The 18,420-nt window shown below is 35.5% G+C and overlaps 1 pseudogene; it reads right to left on the bottom strand.

The window, feature by feature from the left end:
- Positions 1 to 1,271: 1,271 nt before the first annotated feature.
- On the bottom strand, positions 1,272 to 12,566 carry LOC131061184 (protein NRT1/ PTR FAMILY 7.2-like; annotated as a pseudogene).
- Between the last annotated feature and the right edge of the window lie 5,854 nt (positions 12,567 to 18,420).

Below are 18,420 nucleotides of genomic sequence, written 5' to 3'. Positions count from 1 at the left end.
ATGATAAATGTTAAGGTGGAGTTATAGTTTGAGTTCAATTTGGGTTAGAGTTTGGATTATCATTATACAATAAAGCTTGGGATTAAATTTATTGTTGGAGTTCAAATAGGATTAACTTTATTATATAAATGAAAAAATAATTATAGCTATTAGTCAACTTTATTAATTTAAATAAAATAATGATAATATCATATTATTATTATTAAATAAATTAAACCTTATTACTAAACCAAAACCTAAATTGAACCATATCCTTTTAAATCTCTAGCACAAAGTAAACCCTCACCTAAATTATACCATAAACTTAAAGATAATTAAACACCAAACCAAATTGAACCTTATCACTAAACATAATAATTAAAAACATCATGCCAAATTAAACCCTAATCCTAAATCAAAGTGTACCTTAATCCTCAACTAAATTGTACTTTAATTCTAATATGAAATCAAATTGAGCCCTAACCTTAAACCAAATTTAACCTCAATGATAAACCCAATTAAAAACTAAACTAATTTGAACCCTAACCCTAAACATAATTAAAAATGGAAACAAAAATTGATTTCAAACTTTGTAAAGTTATATTATTAGTACATTTATTAAAGTGAAATAATTAAATAAATTTATTATAATGAAAATATTAAAGTTTTATTTATTAAATTTAAATTACCTTATTAAATGTAAGTTACACAATTATTTAAGTTAAATTAATATAATAATTTAATTAAAAATTAAATTAAATTATTTAAAAAAAATCTAAGATATTAATTAAAATTAAATTATTGTACTTCAAAAGATAAATTATTTAAGTTACAAAATTATTACTATTCATTTATTTAATTTTTGTGTAGGTTGCAATTGCCCATACATCTAGCTTATAAATCTTTTATAGCCTATATAATAAGATTAGAAATATTGAGACATCATTTTTTTAACTTAATAATATATTTTTTCTAATAGATTAATAACTGTAGAGGGGCAACACCCTTGTATTAATCAAAATTTGAAAAATACAAACCTAGTTCAGAAAGAGCCATAGGGGGGAAGAACTAGGAAGAAAACCCCCTACCATTGCTCCAAACAATGACCAAAAACTAACTGAGCTGGCGTGAATCCTATATTGCTAGATAAAATCAACCGGATGAGAACAAAATGTTGGCTGTTACTATGCCTAATTTGGCCAAAGGCCTACAATCTTCTTACCAGTACAAATAACTTGAGAAATGGAATACCAAAGAGAACCGACACACAGAGTCGAGGAGGTCACAACATTTCAAGACTCTTTAGAGCTTGAATCTGGGTCATCATCACTGGGAGCAGGAGCAGCAACAACATCCAATATTACCAAGCAATCATTCTCGCTAGAAGCATGAGCCAATGATTCCGCTTTTTTACAGGGGTGGTGAACATCATCTGGAAACAACTCTTCACCACGACCAAGACCCCAAGAGTTGCCATCATCTATGTCACCGTTGGACAAAATACCAATGTCTCCTTTGCTCGACAACCCGTCATCCTAAATATAGGTTCTTCTCCAAAAAGTCATGAAGCCGGGTAGTATTCCAGCAACCTTGATAAGGAACTCAATATTTCTGTTAATGTTAGGCCAGGAGGCCTCCAAGGCTTTGAAATCAAGAGACGTTACTATCACCTCTTTCCTCACCTCCACACCATTTCCCAAACTCATATAATAATTTTGGGGAAAGGGCATTCTAAGATTTCCGTCGACATTATCGAGTACGGCATCAATTTCCCCAAGGAAGTGATGCTCAAACACCATTTGAGTGAGCAGCTTCGCCCTTTGCTTGCTAGTCCCCATGTAGAGCAACACTGCTAAAAAGAAAGGCGGAATGTCTACATTGGCTCTATATCTGTGTTAAGCATTTAAGGATTCCTTCCCCAAAATTCTTTTTACACAGTGCAAAATCAAAGGGTGGTTTGAGGAAAGAATCGATTGTAGGCGCTTATAAATTGTTTTGCCTAGAAACTCCATCTCACAGCATGTTGCCTCCAACAATATCGGTGTATCCATTGTATAAATAGCAGAGCAAGAAATGGGAAGAGATTGATATGCTTAAATTAAGAAGGCCTTCCTTTATTTATCTCGACAGCTCATAAAGGTTGAGAAGCTCGAAGAGCTGGCTAAACCATGCCAAATTACTTCGCACAAACAAAACACATCTTAAGCATGTTACCTTATTCACAATTTATTTCCTCTTTGATGTCTGTCGTCATTCAACTTTATCATATCTAATAATAATTATGGGCATTAGATTACTTTTGTGACAACATCTACATCGGAACTGAAGTTAAGGACCTCGGTAAGATCATATTATCGGAACCATAAAAAATACTGATAGGAGACAAATGCAAGAGACCTATGCAACTGACAACATAGCCAACCGTTAGAACTTGTAGCCAGGGGGGATACCCCTACTGGTAAGAGCCAGAAGGAAACCACAATCAAAGAAAAAGCCTACACTTGGTAAAAATTCACCCCCAGTAAGTACTACAAACTAGTAGAGGCCAAGACCATCACGGAAATAAAGTCGTTTCATTCTTAAACCAAGATAGTTTGCATCACTTAAACCATATTAACCAACATAATCAAATATAGATGTGCCCTGACTGTATGTCCCAGGTTAGGGACTCCATCTGCACAAGGTGACTTGAGGAGAAAATCGATTGCAACCGTTTATTAGAAATTTTGCTAGGTTATCTTTCTGACAGCATCTATTCCGGCTGTGTAGGAAATGACCTCGATAAGACCATATTACTAGAGTGTAATTGATACTAGTAAGAGACAAGTGCAAGAGACCTATACAAATGACAACATCGCCAACTAGTAGAGACTGCACAACCGGGTGGGATACCCCTACCGGTAGGAACTAGAAGGACACCATAATCAAAGAAAAACCCACTCTCGGTAAGAGATCATCCCCTGGTAAGTACTACAAACCGGTAGAAACTAAGACCATTGGGGAAACAAACTAGAACATTTAGTTGCCATGATAGGTTGCAACACTTTAACCATATAAATTTCTATATTCAAAATTTATCTATGTCCTAGCCGTAAGCCCTGGATCAAGGCCTCCATCTACAATTGCCATCTTAGATAGTCTATCTGCTTCCATATTATCTTCTCTATAGATATGGATAATGTGAAACTCTTCAATGGTCTCAAGCAAATCCACCATCGGTCGAAGCCATAGGTTAAGACACCAACTAGGGGTTTGGTTACTATGAACAACATTGATAACATTTAATGAATCACCCTCCAAATTGATTCTTTTTATCCCCAACTCAATTCCCAATTGAAAACCTCTTAATGCCGCTCGGAATTCAGCCTCATTGTTAGTGGCCATACCGATATCTTCAGAGATTTCCTTAATACAGATACCTTTAGAATCTCTAATAATATATCCAATTTCACTTTGCCCTAGATTCCCTATAAAGGCACCATTGAAGTTAATCTTATGCCACCCTAGATCTGGGATTTCCCATTTAACATCCAATCTTGGATTAACCAGTATCTGAAGGTTACCACTTCCAAAAAGCGGGGCGATGATCAAATTTGTTAATGCAAGCTTTAGCTTCCAATCCCAATTAGCGTATAGATTATTTTTCAGTGATTTGGACTTAGTCGATTGATTTAGGAGCTCAACCAAGTGATTCTCAATTTTCCCATAGAGGGCAATCTAGCCCATATCTTTATCCTGGAAAATTCTACGATTCCTCTCTTTCCAAATTTCCTAAATCAGTAGTGAGGGCAGGATGACAAATAAGTCCCCAAATAATGCCTTGCATTTTGGTTTAGGCCATAGTAGAAACCAATCATCCAAACCTTTCGAAAAAGGGCATGCAAGATTTAATTTGCCCATAAAATGCCACCAACAGTTGCTGGAGAATTTGCAGTGAAGCAGAAGGTGATCAATGGTCTCCTCTTGATTTTGACATAATACACATCTACTAGGCCCATTAATACCCAATTTAAGGAGTCTTTCACTTGTTAGAATCTTCCTCTGAAAATCCATCCAAGCAATCGATCCTGCTTTAGGAAGTAGATATCTGTGCCAGAATAGATTAACCAACCAATCCTTCTTATCTACAACAACTTCTTTCAATTTATATCCAAAACATACCTTATACTTACCATCAGAGGAGCCACACCATCTAATGATGTCCTCATCCAGGGATGGATGAATGATTCAATTCCTTAGAATACCAGCAAAAATGTCTTTCTGATTTTGGACTAAGTCCAAGGGGTCCAGAGAATTCCACACCCATCTGTCAATACCATTCTCCTTAATTGAATGACCATAATCACAGACTTTGTGTCCCGAAAGCTGACATGTTTCTCTCATTATAGATTGAAGAGCGGGGTTATGACACAAGGCTTCTTTGCCACTCCAAGAATCCAGCCAGAAGGATGCATTCCTCCCATTTCTAACATCCCAAGTGACCTGATCACTTATTCCAGAATAAAATTCCAAATGGCCGAACCCCTAGGTGGGTTGATAACTGTGAGAATCCTTTTAGGTTCAAGTGAGTCTAGATATTTGTGTTTTAGGATTCCTACCCACTTCAGATTACCACCTCTACAAATTTCCCATACCAATTTTTCTCTCATAGCCAAATTCATAATAGAAATCTATCAAATTCCAGCACCCCCAACATTTTTTGGTTGACTTATTTTATTCCAAGCAATCAGGGGAAATTTCCCTTTGTCATCCAACCCATTCCAAAGGAAATTCCTCATTATAGTAATTAACTCATATTCTATGGTTGCCAATAGTCTCAAGCAAGCCATGAAAAAAACCGGTATGACAGAGAGGACTGGTTTTATCATAGTAAGCTTACCGGCAAATGATAACCACTTCCCTTTCCAATTTTCAAGCCTATATTTACATTTCTCAATAAGAGGCATGCAATAGAAAATCTTATTACTGCCAATGAAAAGAGGAGTCCAAAGGAATTTACCTAGAAAGTTTGCAACTCTTAAATTGAGGATTCTTGATAGAACACCTTACATATTCAACAAAGTGTTGATAAAGAAAACTTTCAACTTGTTCTAATTGATTTTTTTCCCTGAAGCCTTGCAATAGTCATTCAGGCAAGTATTTATAGACCTTGCCTCTCTTCTACTAGAGACTCCAAATAGGATAGTATCATCAGAAAATTTCAAGTGGGTTGAATGTTCAACTCCTGTAGCCACATTGACACCCGACTAATGACCATTATGGTGAAGAGGTTTAATCAACCGACCTAAGGCTTCAGCCATAATTATAAACAAAAATGGCAACATAGGATCCCCTTGGTGAATACCTCTCATTGAAGGGAAGAAACCATTAGATGAACCATTAACTAAAACTGAGAATTTGGGTGTTGATAGATAATTCTTGACCCATGTGATCCATTCATTACAGAAGCCAAATTTCCTCAGTACTTCTACAAGAAATTCTCTATCCACCATATCATATGCTTTCATAATATCCAAGTTTAAAATCATACAAGAATCTTTAATTTTCCTTGCAGTGTGGAGTGTTTCATTAGTAGTGATGATGCCTTAAACAATAGAGCGTCTAGGGTCAAAGCCACTCTGCTCATCTAAAATAATATGTTTTAGAAGAGGTTTCATTCTATTGGCAATGATGTTTGTTACTATTTTGTAGACTGAATTGCATAATGAAATTGGTCTAAAATAACCCATTTGTTGAGGGTTTTTCTTTTTCAGGACTAAAGCTAGAAAGGTGTGATTAATAGCTCCCAACATAGTCATTCTTTTTCTGGATTCTTCAACCGTGAGGTGTAGGTCTTGGGCAATAATGTCCCAGAAATTCTAAAAGAAGGTCATAGGAAAACCATCAAGGCCTGGAGTCTTATCAAGATTCAGCTGGAAGGTAACTTTCCTAACTTCATCTAGGTCAATGGGTTTGAAGAGCTCTTTATTGTGTCTTTCAGTGATTAAAGAAGGGATTGAGTCTAGAATTTTGTTTCTTACTTCCTGACCACTCTGGCATTTACCATTCATTAGAGATTCAAAATGTCTTACCGCTTCCCGGGCAATATCCTCATAATCCCTGGCAATACTACCATCCAGCCTCACAATCTCCGATATTTTGTTCTTGTTTTAGTTGGCAATAGAAGATCTCTGGAAGAACTTGGTATTTCTATCCCCATCCTTGAGCCAAAGTTCCCTAGATTTCTACCTCCAATGAATTTCTTCACACTGAAGAGTTTCATTTAGTTCAGCCTTAAGAGAGCTCTCCCTTTTGATAAGTTCTTCATTCATGTCTGTCTTTATGACATAATTGGTAATTTCCTCCAGCTCTGTCGTGACCCTGAGTTTCTCCTTATGGATGTTTTGGAATTGACTCAAGTTCCACTCTTTGATTTTGATCTTAATATACTTGACCTTCTTATTTAGCTTGCACAACCTCGAGTTATTTCCTAGTACCGGCTCATTCCACCATGTTGCTCTCAATTCATGTAATTCCGGCACTCTGAGCCACATCATCTCAAATTGGAAAGGGTTGCCACCCTCGGATTGTCCTATAGACACGTTTAGGCAAATAGGGAAATGGTTTGATCCTACAAGGGGTATAATAGTTGATTCAAGGATAAGATTTTGTCCGAGCCAATCACCGACCATTAGAACCTGGTCTAGATGTTCTACAATGTTAGTGAAACCGGTTCTCCTATTTGTCCATGTGAAGGTTCCATTCTTCGAGGCAAAATCCAATAGCTAATTCTTTTCTACATATTCCTAGAAGTCTTTCTAAACCACACCAATCCTCTAAATACCACCCATCTTTTCATTGCCTTCTAGGATAGCATTGAAGTCACCTACAAACACACAGTTGCCCTTAGAAATATGTTGGAATATGTTTGATAGAAGTGCCCAAAGATCTCGTTTGTCATTAGCAACAGAGGGTCCGTAGACATTAAAGAGATTAAAACTCTCATTTTTGCATAAACTAGTGACCAGACAATGTTGCCAATATTTATCTTCTCCAAGGAGTGTGATTTTAACATTCATAGGATTCCAAATTATTCCCATACCACCAGAGGCCCCCTCGGATTGCCTCAATAGACCTTTTCATTGTTTCCATGCTTTCATTTTTTTTTTCTATCTCAACCTGACTCCATTTAGTTTCCTGTAATACCCAAATATCTCCATTAGTCTCATCAATTTGGTGCTTAATTAAGCACCATTTGTCAGGGGCATTAAGGCCCCTGAAATGCCAAGATAGTAGCCTCATTAATCCTATGAAAGGGGGGTCCCATTCCCTAAACTAAGTTTGGACTGCCCACTAGCCACACCTGCGATTTTCAGCATTGTTTTCCTTGATTTGCACCCGCTTTTGCCCTTTGGTTTAAAGTTTAGAGCATTAATATATGAAGCAGTCTTCCCAAAACCTTTCGCAATATTATCCATTATTAGGTTGGCAACTGGTTCAAAATCTTCTTCCCATTCCAAGGCAAAGGAAACAATTTCTCCTTCTTCCAAGTTAGTGGTGATGCCTTTCTTTCTCAAAACACCAGAGGTGTTTGGATCAACTAGTAGAGGGTGAATATTCTCATCCCCCGTCACCCTAAATTCACCGAACTTAGTGGACTCTGAGGAAAGAGAAGCTGTGAGCTCTATTGCAATATCATTTTGAAGGGATTTAGCATCTTCCATTAGATTTAGTAGAGCTTGAGCACTATCATTGTTGTCAATATGGATCTGTTGCTAGCTAGATACAATGAGAGGAGAATTATCAATAGGATTATTAATTTCCACTTCCTTCATACTGGCCATCGAGGATTGTTCTACATCATTTGTTCCCAGTATTCATGTATTTTCCTTATATGACTTCACATCAGTCAACTGAGTTTGCACACAAGCATAATTTCTTAAGATAGAGGCCGGAACTTCACATTCAAGACCAATATGTTCCCTTGAGAAGCATTTGGGGAAAAGATGCAATTGATCTTCTATGTCGATCCTTTGAATCCATACATTGCCGACACCAATAATTTTGACTTCTTTTGGGATTCTGGAAATTTGGCTGGTATTAATACATATCCTGATAAAACTACACCAAACCCTATCCTCCAAAATATCATCGACAGTTACAAAAGTGCCATGTTCTTTGCAAATGTCTTTAATAATCTCAATGTGCCAATAGTCCGATGGGCAGTTGTATAGTCTTAACTAGACTGTGCTTTCTGGTAAGGTATGAAACCGAGGATTGATATTAGGTATCCAATCAATTATATGCACTCCAATCCCATCCAGAGTATAAGGACATTTATTTTTAGCATTCCATATGTCCTCTTTTTTAATAAACTCAATCAGATAGTAATCATTCAGAAGAACATTAAAGTTAATGCCCTCCCCCCATTGCGATCTACACCATTTCTCAAAATTTCCCCTTAACCATTTACCTCCACCCCATTTAGTAAAAAAACAGTAATCTTGAAGATTTGACCTAGCCAAATTGATCTTGTTATCATCCAAAATAATAGTGGGTCTCGAGATTTTCCTTACCAGTTTGTGAATGTTTGGATAAACCGATGGTTGGTATCTTCGCCAGGGTTCATTTTGCCCCACTCGATCCAAGTTAGATTGTTGGTTTCTGACCAAAGCAATGGACCGCCAAACCTCTACATGATTGGCTCGTGAAGTTCTGTCTTGCGTAAATTGTCCATTCTAAAACCTTTTAGGGTCATTACCCAGTGGAGGGTTGAAACCTTGCCTATGGCAATTAGGGATGTTAAATCTTTCTGTCTCCAATACAGAGGGATTAGGATTTAATAATGAATTCCAATTGCGTGGCAACTCAGTAGCAGGAAGCTTCACATTGCGAAACCAACCATCATTGCTCCATGAAAAGCCATTCTTCTTCCATGCTTGCAAGTTTATTGGCCTGAGGTTACTGTTTGTGTAGGGATGACTAATATCTATTTTCCTCTGAGGTCTTAGATCCTTATATCTTCTCTGCACCGGATTAGGTACATCCACCTTCCATGGTCGGCCTGGGATCTGATCTTTCCTTGTTGATGACTCAAGAGTTGGTCACTTGCCGATAGTCTAGCTCCTCATAGCTTCGATGGGAAAAGCTTCGTCAGCTTCGTCGCTCCATGATCTAATCTCCCCTTGACCTTCCACCTGCTTGCTGGTTAGGAGCCGCCACCTTCGCTCACCATTTTAAAATTTTTTAGGTTTTTCTTGGATAAATGAATATTATAATTATTTTTAACTTAATAATATTATTATTTAAGTAAAATAATAACAAAATTTATGTCTCCATACCTTTAAATTTTATTTATATAGATTGTAAAAAATATATATTGCTTATTCATATAAAAATGAAAAATAAAAAAAACATTACATGAAATCCAATTCTACACGGCAAGAGGAACGTTTATGTGACTTTACGTGGCGTCAATGACTAGCAAGATTTTAAGAATCAGACTTTCCAAAATTTCATGCTCGTCTCCTCTCGCATTTTATATACAGGGAAACAAGTTATAAACTGGCATTATCAAAGACGTAGAGTATAGAGGTGGATAGTCCCATGTAATGCTCGACAGCTTATCAGTTATATTCCTTGTCCTTGGTATATGGGCTTCCCTACCAATCATCATTTCATGTTTCAATTTTTCAATTAATTTTACAAAATCATGATACTTCCGTTAAATATTATTATCATACTGTTAAATTCTATTTAATGCTACACATTTTGTGGAATGACAAACATATCGTCTGATAATTCTGCAAAATAATAAGTGAATCACTTAGTCAGCGATAGAAGTTTATGTAGATCATTAAATATGCATTATTTTCTTTAACACGGGCTCATGGAAACCACCAGAGTCAAATCTATCTCCTCTCATAGCTCTGGTGAGTGTGCCTGACTTAGGAGTTTGGCCTCCCCTTTCAGAAAACGAATATGACATCCAGCTGGGTTGCGCCATATCTCAAAGTGATAAAAAACTAGTGAGATCTGAAATGACCCAATTGAATTCTTAAAAATGAGTAGTCAATGTACCGTCTAAATAAAAATTCAGTAACAAGAAATATGTAGAATCCTAGATTGAGAAAATAATGCAAAAAATCTGATGGTGGGTTCTGCAGATCCATGTGTCCATGGTTAAGGTTTGCAGGTATCCAACCAGGACTGTTCTCCCTGTTTGTAATGTCCATTACAATTCTCACTAGCAAACTACTGACATAATTTCCAAGTGACATGGAAGTCATGCGAAGGGCACTTCCTAAGCTTCTGAGTGTATCAGGTGATTGGTTATTGAAAAAGTCTTAACTCGCCCAGATTCATGAACACCTCTGAACCCCCTATTAGGGCGTACTGAGGAATTTGCCAGAAAATGCTGAGAGAGCTTGTGTTATGACTTTTATTGCTGGCTGCTTTCAATCTATACACCTCAACTAGACCAGCTGTAACCATGGCAAGCATGCTCAATATCAAGCCAACACCCATCCTTTGTAACTCAGTTAGACCCTTTGGATTTCCAGAGATCTTGAAACCCAGAGGGACCAATGCCCTTCTGTATATTACTATCCGTATTACAACATTAAAAATGTCGAACATTGACATTGGAGCAGGTGGGACATTGAAGTTGCCCAGGAAAGTATCCATCGCAGCACCTTGTTCTACAAACAAAGATGACATTTGGGTGAACACAACTGAGTCAATAATTGTGAACAACCAGATTGGGATTAATCTCAAAACGCACTTGACTTCTTCCACTTGTGTAACAGTACAAAGTCTCCACGGATTTTTGGGGTTTCCTTCCACTTTGTCATCCTCCGTTTCTATTGCTGCCTTGTCAAGGAACCTGCAATAACCAGTATAAATAATCATACCAATTCATCAAATTAAGTTTAAAATGGTTTCTTGCATTATTATAATAAATTACATATAAATTAGGTATATTGACTCTGACATCATAAGAAATGAAGCCGGAATATGTATAGTATTTTTGACAAACCTGAATCCTGAACTGTATAGTATTTTTCGATTTCCATTGATTCCACTATGTTTACTAGATATCTCATGAAGCTCCTCAGCATTCGATGGGAGCTTTAATCAGTATTTTCTTATTGCTGCTACAAACACTTGACCAATACGATTTAATGGATTGCCTCTGGGGATGCGATGTCTATACCTTTGAATTCCAAACAGAAATAACATGGTGGAGGTTATTTCTGCTAGAGCAGAAAACCGGAATCCTAATGACCACATGCCATTATTTTTAAGTAAGCAAGTATCGTGTTAGAAAATAGATAACCATAAATTTAATGTGGTTCACCATTAAGTAGCTACGTTCATCAGAAACATAGGGAGTTCTTCTATTAATCAACAATGCAAAATACAACTCTACATCAAGCATGGACTTTACTCAGTATATATAATCATATAGAGCCTTCAAGCGAAGAGTCTCTAAAAGACAAATGATTGACTGTTAGACTTCACATCCCAACAAAAGGCAACGTAGAACCAGTTGAAAAAAGCTACTTTTGATTTTGCATTTGTTTCATCTTCTTCATCAAACTGATCTACCCCAAAACTAGCTATAAAGGGCCGGTATCCTCCATTTCCCAAAGCCACAAGATAGATAGACAAGTAAAATAGTCCAACTGTTGCAGGGGTAAAATTTTCACAATTTAGATTGCCATCTCCACATCCAGAAGGCTTCAACAAGAGTAGTTAAGATGACAGTGCTAGAAAAACTAGCCCTGTTTGTCAAAGAAATATGATAAATTATGGATTTTTGTAAGGCTAACTTGAATAGGTGCAGGCAAACTAGCACATGCCCCGTCAAGTCCATTAGCTGCGTGTATCGAAATATTTTAATTAGGTGCCCAAAAACTAGAAAATCGAATTGAATTGAATGTCTTTAATTTACCTCAACAAATATACAAAGAAAGCTAGTGCATATCCTGAAGCGCCCCATGTATGAACCACTCAGAAATGCCCCCACAAGGGAACACATACTTGCTGACATTAATTGCCGCTGATGCATTGCTCTGCTTAAGTATTCTTGTCAAAAATACAACCAGATTTACACTAACTCCAAAGAATGCTAGTCTTGCAAATCCTTGGTTGACTAGTAAAGTTCATGTACAAATACAATGAATCAGTTTATCATGATGTGCAGGTGTCATAACTGATATGACCAATCAATTTACAAATTTTTGTCTATATGTTGTGGTTTACTACTATACATCATCTACAAGAACAATTAATAGAAATAACATTTTTTAAGTGTCATAAAACATGGTCAGTTGTCAGATTATCTTAGATATTTTAAACTTTTATCATTCATATGATATTTTATTAAAATAGAAACAAAGCTTGAGAGCTTTGAGAGTACCTAATATCAGAATTGCTGATTTCCAACCACCTGTCCAAATCTATCAACAGCGCCATACTTAAGATTCTTCTCTTCTGTAGTATATGGCACTGAACTTTAATGGACATTTAGCTCCTTCTATTGTATTTATTTATCTACACTGATTGAAGAGGACAGCAATTCCATACTTCTTATGATTTTCCATGTTGAAGTGAATAGACTTCTTACAAGAATTTAAAAGAAATCATTTTCATTACAAAAACCTTACTAAGACAAACATCTTTTTTATTAGAAAAATTAGACATATTTAGTCCAAAAGTTATTTGGTTACGTCACCAAATAAATTTTCATTAACGCAAAATCTTGATAGTAGTGGATGAAATAATTAAAAATAATAATAATAAAGTTTGCTAGAAAGGCTTCACATGAAAATAAGATTAAGCAATCCGAAATCAAGAATCACTATCTACACATACATGATTATAATTTTTCATTACAAATTAATCTCATGATTTTTAATGGAGTGGGTATTTAGTTATAAAAAGAATATTATGTGATATTCATTAAAATATATTTTGTTAAAAAATGATATATTTGTTATAATGAGATTTATGAATACAAGCTGATTATTAAATTCAAAACAATAAAAAAATTGATAATAATTTTAATTTGAATGGGTTTTGAATGAGTTTATTAAATATTAAATTTTGTTGTGTGTAAGACTTTAAATTTTACAAAAATATAGGGTATGAAATTCGGATCATGTCTTGGATGATCTTGGTACAATAGATACATCTTAGTCCTTGGTTGGGGAAGAAATAGGTATCAACCCATACTCCTCTCCCATATCAGATCAAAAATATTATGTTGAAGTTGATATACAAATGCAAAAAAACAAGAGAAAAAATCAAATTCATCAATAAATTATATTACAAGATTTTCAAATAAAAACAAAACAAAAAATATGAAATCAACCCAATATTCATTTACACATTAGAATGCTAAATCTAAAGATACATTAAAACTTAATTGTAAATACAAGTTACAATCAATCTTAACTTAAACCTAAAATTTTAGAACTTTATATAATTTATAAAATTAAATTTATTATCTTGAAAATATAAGTGAAAATTCATTGCTAAATTTACAACAACATAATTCTAAAGTATTTCTTAATTTGTTGGCGGTGGTAAGTGCTTGCCTACATATGTCTTGTTGATGATATGAGATAAAGGGTTCTGAGTTATCAAAAAGCTAAAATAGAAGGAAACGGTGAGGAGAGTTCAAATTCTCTCAAGCTGGGCAAACCCAAACAATGCATAGAGATTGTTTTCTCATTTCCCAAATAGCTGGGAACACGCCCACAAGAATAAAGTCAATAACACGCAAGGAGACATACAAGCTTTCTTGATTTCTATTAAATGATTGGAAATGACAAAATACAAGATACAAATTATAAACTAACTACTAATTAGAAATCTACAGGCAGCGATCAGGAACTACATACAAACATACAAAATAGATCTTCTCTAAGCTCACTACAAACACATGCTCTCTTGGAGCGATCACTACTCTATTAACAAATCACACAGTTAGGAGCTATCTTTCTCTATCGACAAACAATGCACAGGTTGCTACTATTTACAAATTTTTTTGCACTCACTCTAGAGTTGCAGTTCTTCTCTAATTTACTGATCTGCTTTTACTGACTAGAGAATGCTCTCCTTTTTTGTCTCTTTTCTGTCCACTTTAAAATTCTCTCTCAGAATTTTAAATTCAAAATTATCTACCAAATTAATTTCTTTGCATTCATGTCAGGAGTTGTTTGATGTTGATCCCAAAATTTGCTCAAATCTACTTCTAGGCTGTATTTGTTATAGCTGCTCTCCTAAGAGGTAGGTGGGGAGATATATATGTTGGGGGTTGACTAGGCTCAGGGCAATAAATATTTTCAACACTCCCCATTTATCCTGAGCCAACAAACTCAAACGAAATCTAAATCAACTATGCCCAGATTTCTCCTTAAGCACTTGAAGTTGTCTCTGCCCAATCTCTTGGTGAAAATTTTTGTTAGTTGCTGCTTAGATCTACAAAACTCTAATTTGATTTCAACATTATCAACTAAACTTCCAATGAAGTGATACCTGATTTCAATGTGCTTGCTTCTTTCATGAAGCACAATATTTTTCCTCAGTGGAATTGATGAAACATTGTCACAAAAGATTGTTGTTCCTGTCGTGTGTGTGAAGTAGGATACCCGCAACAACAACACAAACACTCAATAGATCATTACAAGAATGGTTAGAAAATTAAAATAAAATGAAAGATAAACCATGAAAAAGTGACATATCACCTCCTGAGAGATGCAAGTGTGGATTTTCTCTTAGATCTGGATAAGCAATCCTAGTGACTTGACTACACCTAGACAGAGGATTTGAAATGATAATGATATGCAAGCTAGATGAGATTGATTATGCTATATTGATCCAAGAGGCTAATTAAGTTAATGATATGCATGATTAATCTATGATAATGATGCAATTAAGCTAGAAAAGAGATTGATTAAGTAACATGACTCAACAATTATGCTAGAAAATGATCAAATTAAACTAGATCTAAGATGCAATTGCATATAATAACAATGCTCAAATTATATGCCTATAGTAACAACGCTTAAACTGATATGAGATGGGATTCTTTGTGCTCCAAAATGGGGGATATTTATAGGATTTCCAAGGCTAGGGGTGAGGTGGCAAGAATCAACGGTCAAGATTGAGTCTGAAGATATCAAGGGTGAAATTGGAAGAGGTTGGAGAAGAGGTTGGAGGGAGGGACACTTGGCATCTTTGTGGTGACAAGTGTTAAGGAGCCTTTCTCATGAGAGGGAAAGTGTCCAAGAGAGGAGACATATGGCCAAAGTGCCATGTGTGTCAAGGGGAGAATATCCACACCATAGGAGGTTAGGAGGTGCAAGATAGGATAGGGTTAGTTAAACCCAAGGTTAAGTGGAATGGGTTAGGCTAGAGGGATGGTTAGGTTAGGTGGTTAGAAGTTAGGAGGCATGTGGCTAATTTGAATTTAAAAATTCAAATAATAGGAAAAGACAAATTAACTTTCAACAACACATAAATTGATTTGCTTTAATTGATTAGGGGAATAGAAGAAATGACTAAAATGGGGGGAGGATTAATTAATTTGAATTAATTAATCAAAGGGGTCTATTGAAATGAACCTATTAAATAAATCCCTAGATTTATTAATAAGTAGATGAATGGGAGAATTTAATCAAATTGCTAATGAATTCAATTAAATTAGGAAGGGGGATTAATTAAATAATTGCTTATTCAGTTAATTATCTTTAGACTATTTTTAGGTGTATGCATTTTGCCCCTCTTTGAAGCGAGGTGTGATGACGCGTTGATTCAAAGAATAATCTCATTTTGATGATGATATTGGTTCGATAGGATGCCCCAGACATTGATTGATAAAGTGTGGTATGATTATGCCCCCTCAGGAGATCAATTGAGATAATGGACCTTTGGAGTGTTGCATCATTGCGAAATTGATTTCCCGATGAAAGTGTGAGTTCTTTGATTATGGTGATGCAGTTCTCGATGTGATGATTGATAAAGCTTGATTGATTAGATTGATAAGATCAAGATTTAGTCTGGTTTCAGGAATGACACCTCTTGTATAAGACAAAGATGATCAAAGCATCCGGTTTCAGGAACGATATATCCTGTATAAGACTTGATCAGAACGTCTGGTTCCAGGAAAGATACATCTTGTATAAGACATGATAGAATAGATTAGATGTGATCGATTGATATAATTGATAAGGTTGATTGGATAAAAAACTTATATTTTGTTGATAGCAGGTTGTAGGAAGATTCAGATTTGCTAACATGGGTCCATTTGAGGGGGTAGCATAAGATTTACGCTGGGTTGACAATATCTAGAGAGAGATGAGTCATCAATGTGATTGTGTATACACTTATGATGATGTTTTGATGACTCCTACGATAGATTTAACCTTGGATAAGATGCGCTTTTGTGATTCCATGCAAGAATGAAATGCAAGCTAAATGCAAATGCAAATGAAATGAAATGCAAGGCTACGATCGGACCAGTCATTGGGTTATTGCGTAATGCCATCATTGAGCTTTTTAAAATGTGGGAAGTGAGTGCAAACATCTATGATATTATTGGACCATGATGACCTAAGCACTTCTTTCCTGGATTTTGATATTGCAAGTTAGCACAAGCATCGAGGTATAATTGAACCAAGATGACCTAAGTGTTGCTTGTGTAAAACAGGCAGTATTAACCATTTCTATACGCAAATTGGATTTGTCTTCGATGATACTCTGATGATCATGTCCTGAGATAAGTTTGTACATATTGATGATTAATTTATAGACAACAAACAAGAATAATATCATGTTCCTTGTTCCTCTAGTCAGAGACATCATAGAGTCACTCAGAAATCATGTTAGCGAAAATCAACATAAAAATGTTGAATCAAAGTGTTTAAAGCATGATCCAAAAGATATCATCTATTGAAAAGTGTGTGATGTGCTTAGATTGATATTTGGTAGTTTGATGGTTGACAATTTAATCTTATGTTCAACATTGGATGTGTCTCAGTTTTCGCTATTGTTATACTTGTTTGATTAATCCCAAAATGATCATAAATTTTGCCCCTAGCTAGGTGTAGGATTTTGCCCCAAGCCTAGAAACAAAGTCATTATGATATACCCAATGATCGAAACCATGGCGAGAAATCAGTTGCGATGCCTATGTATGTACAAAGAATCATTATCTTATTATTATGGATATGAACAACACTGACGGAGAATGAAAGCAAGCAGAAGGATGCATGAACTAATAGATGGAAGAGCTAGCCAACAAATAACGCTTGTTTGTCAGGTTTTCACCATCTGTTTTTATTGCACTTTTTCTCATATTTGATTTTTTTTTTTTCTGATTTTCCATTGTTTTTCGATTTTCTTCTTTTTCACTATTTTTGGATTTTTTGCTTTTTCACTGTTTTTGAATTTTCTACTTTTTCACTGTTTTTGGATTTTTCTACTTTTTCAGACATAAAACTTCTTCAAATGCATGCTATTGATGGGTTCCTTGAGCTGATCCCAATCCTATTTTGATAGCTGATATGCTCCTAACCCAAATACTATTGTGACCACAAATGGACCTAACCAGTTTGGTTCAAACTTCCCTTTCTTTTCTCGATTGGACTGGTTGCATGGATTTTCCTTTAGGACCAGTTCTCCAACTTGAAATACTCTCGGTTTGACCTTATGATTGTAACTACGACACATTCATTGATGTTATCCCTTTAAATGATCAAAGACATTTTGTCTTCATTCATGGATCAATTATAGTTCTTGTAGTCTGGATATTTGTTGTTCTTCATCTGGAATAAGGCCTTTTAATGATACTCATAGAGAATGTATCTCTACTTCTATTGGCATTATTGCTTCTAATCCATAGACAAGAGAGAAAGGTGTGGCACCTATTGGTGTATGGATACTGGTATGGTAGGCCCATAGAGAAGGGTTCAATTGAATATGCCAATCTCTACTAGCATCATTCACTGTCTTTTTGAGGATTTTCAAAATGGTTTTGGTTGATGTTTCTACTTGCCAATTCCCTTGTGCATAGTAGAATGTGGAAAATTTGTGTTGGATCTTGAATTTTTTGCATTGGTCTTGTACATCCTGATTCTTGAACGGTCACCCATTATCAATGATAATGGTCATGGGTATGTCGTAGCAACAGATTATGTAGTTGAAGATAAATGCAACAATTTGCTTTTCTATGATATTGATGAGAGGTACTGCCTCAATCCATTTTGTGAAATATTCTATAGCTACAATGATGAATTTGTGACCATTGGATGAAGAAGGATTTATCTTTCCTACTAGATCAACACCCCATTGGTAGAAAGGCCAAGATGTTGCCAAAGCATGAAGTTCTTGTGTTGGTGCATGAATCAAATTCCCATGGATCGGACATTGTTTGCATGTTTTAGCTATTTG

This window comes from Cryptomeria japonica, chromosome 4 (genome assembly GCF_030272615.1).
Source record: "Cryptomeria japonica chromosome 4, Sugi_1.0, whole genome shotgun sequence".
Classification (NCBI taxonomy): domain Eukaryota; kingdom Viridiplantae; phylum Streptophyta; class Pinopsida; order Cupressales; family Cupressaceae; genus Cryptomeria; species Cryptomeria japonica.
Note: the sequence above shows the minus strand (reverse complement) of the source record. Positions and strands in the feature narration are given on the sequence as shown.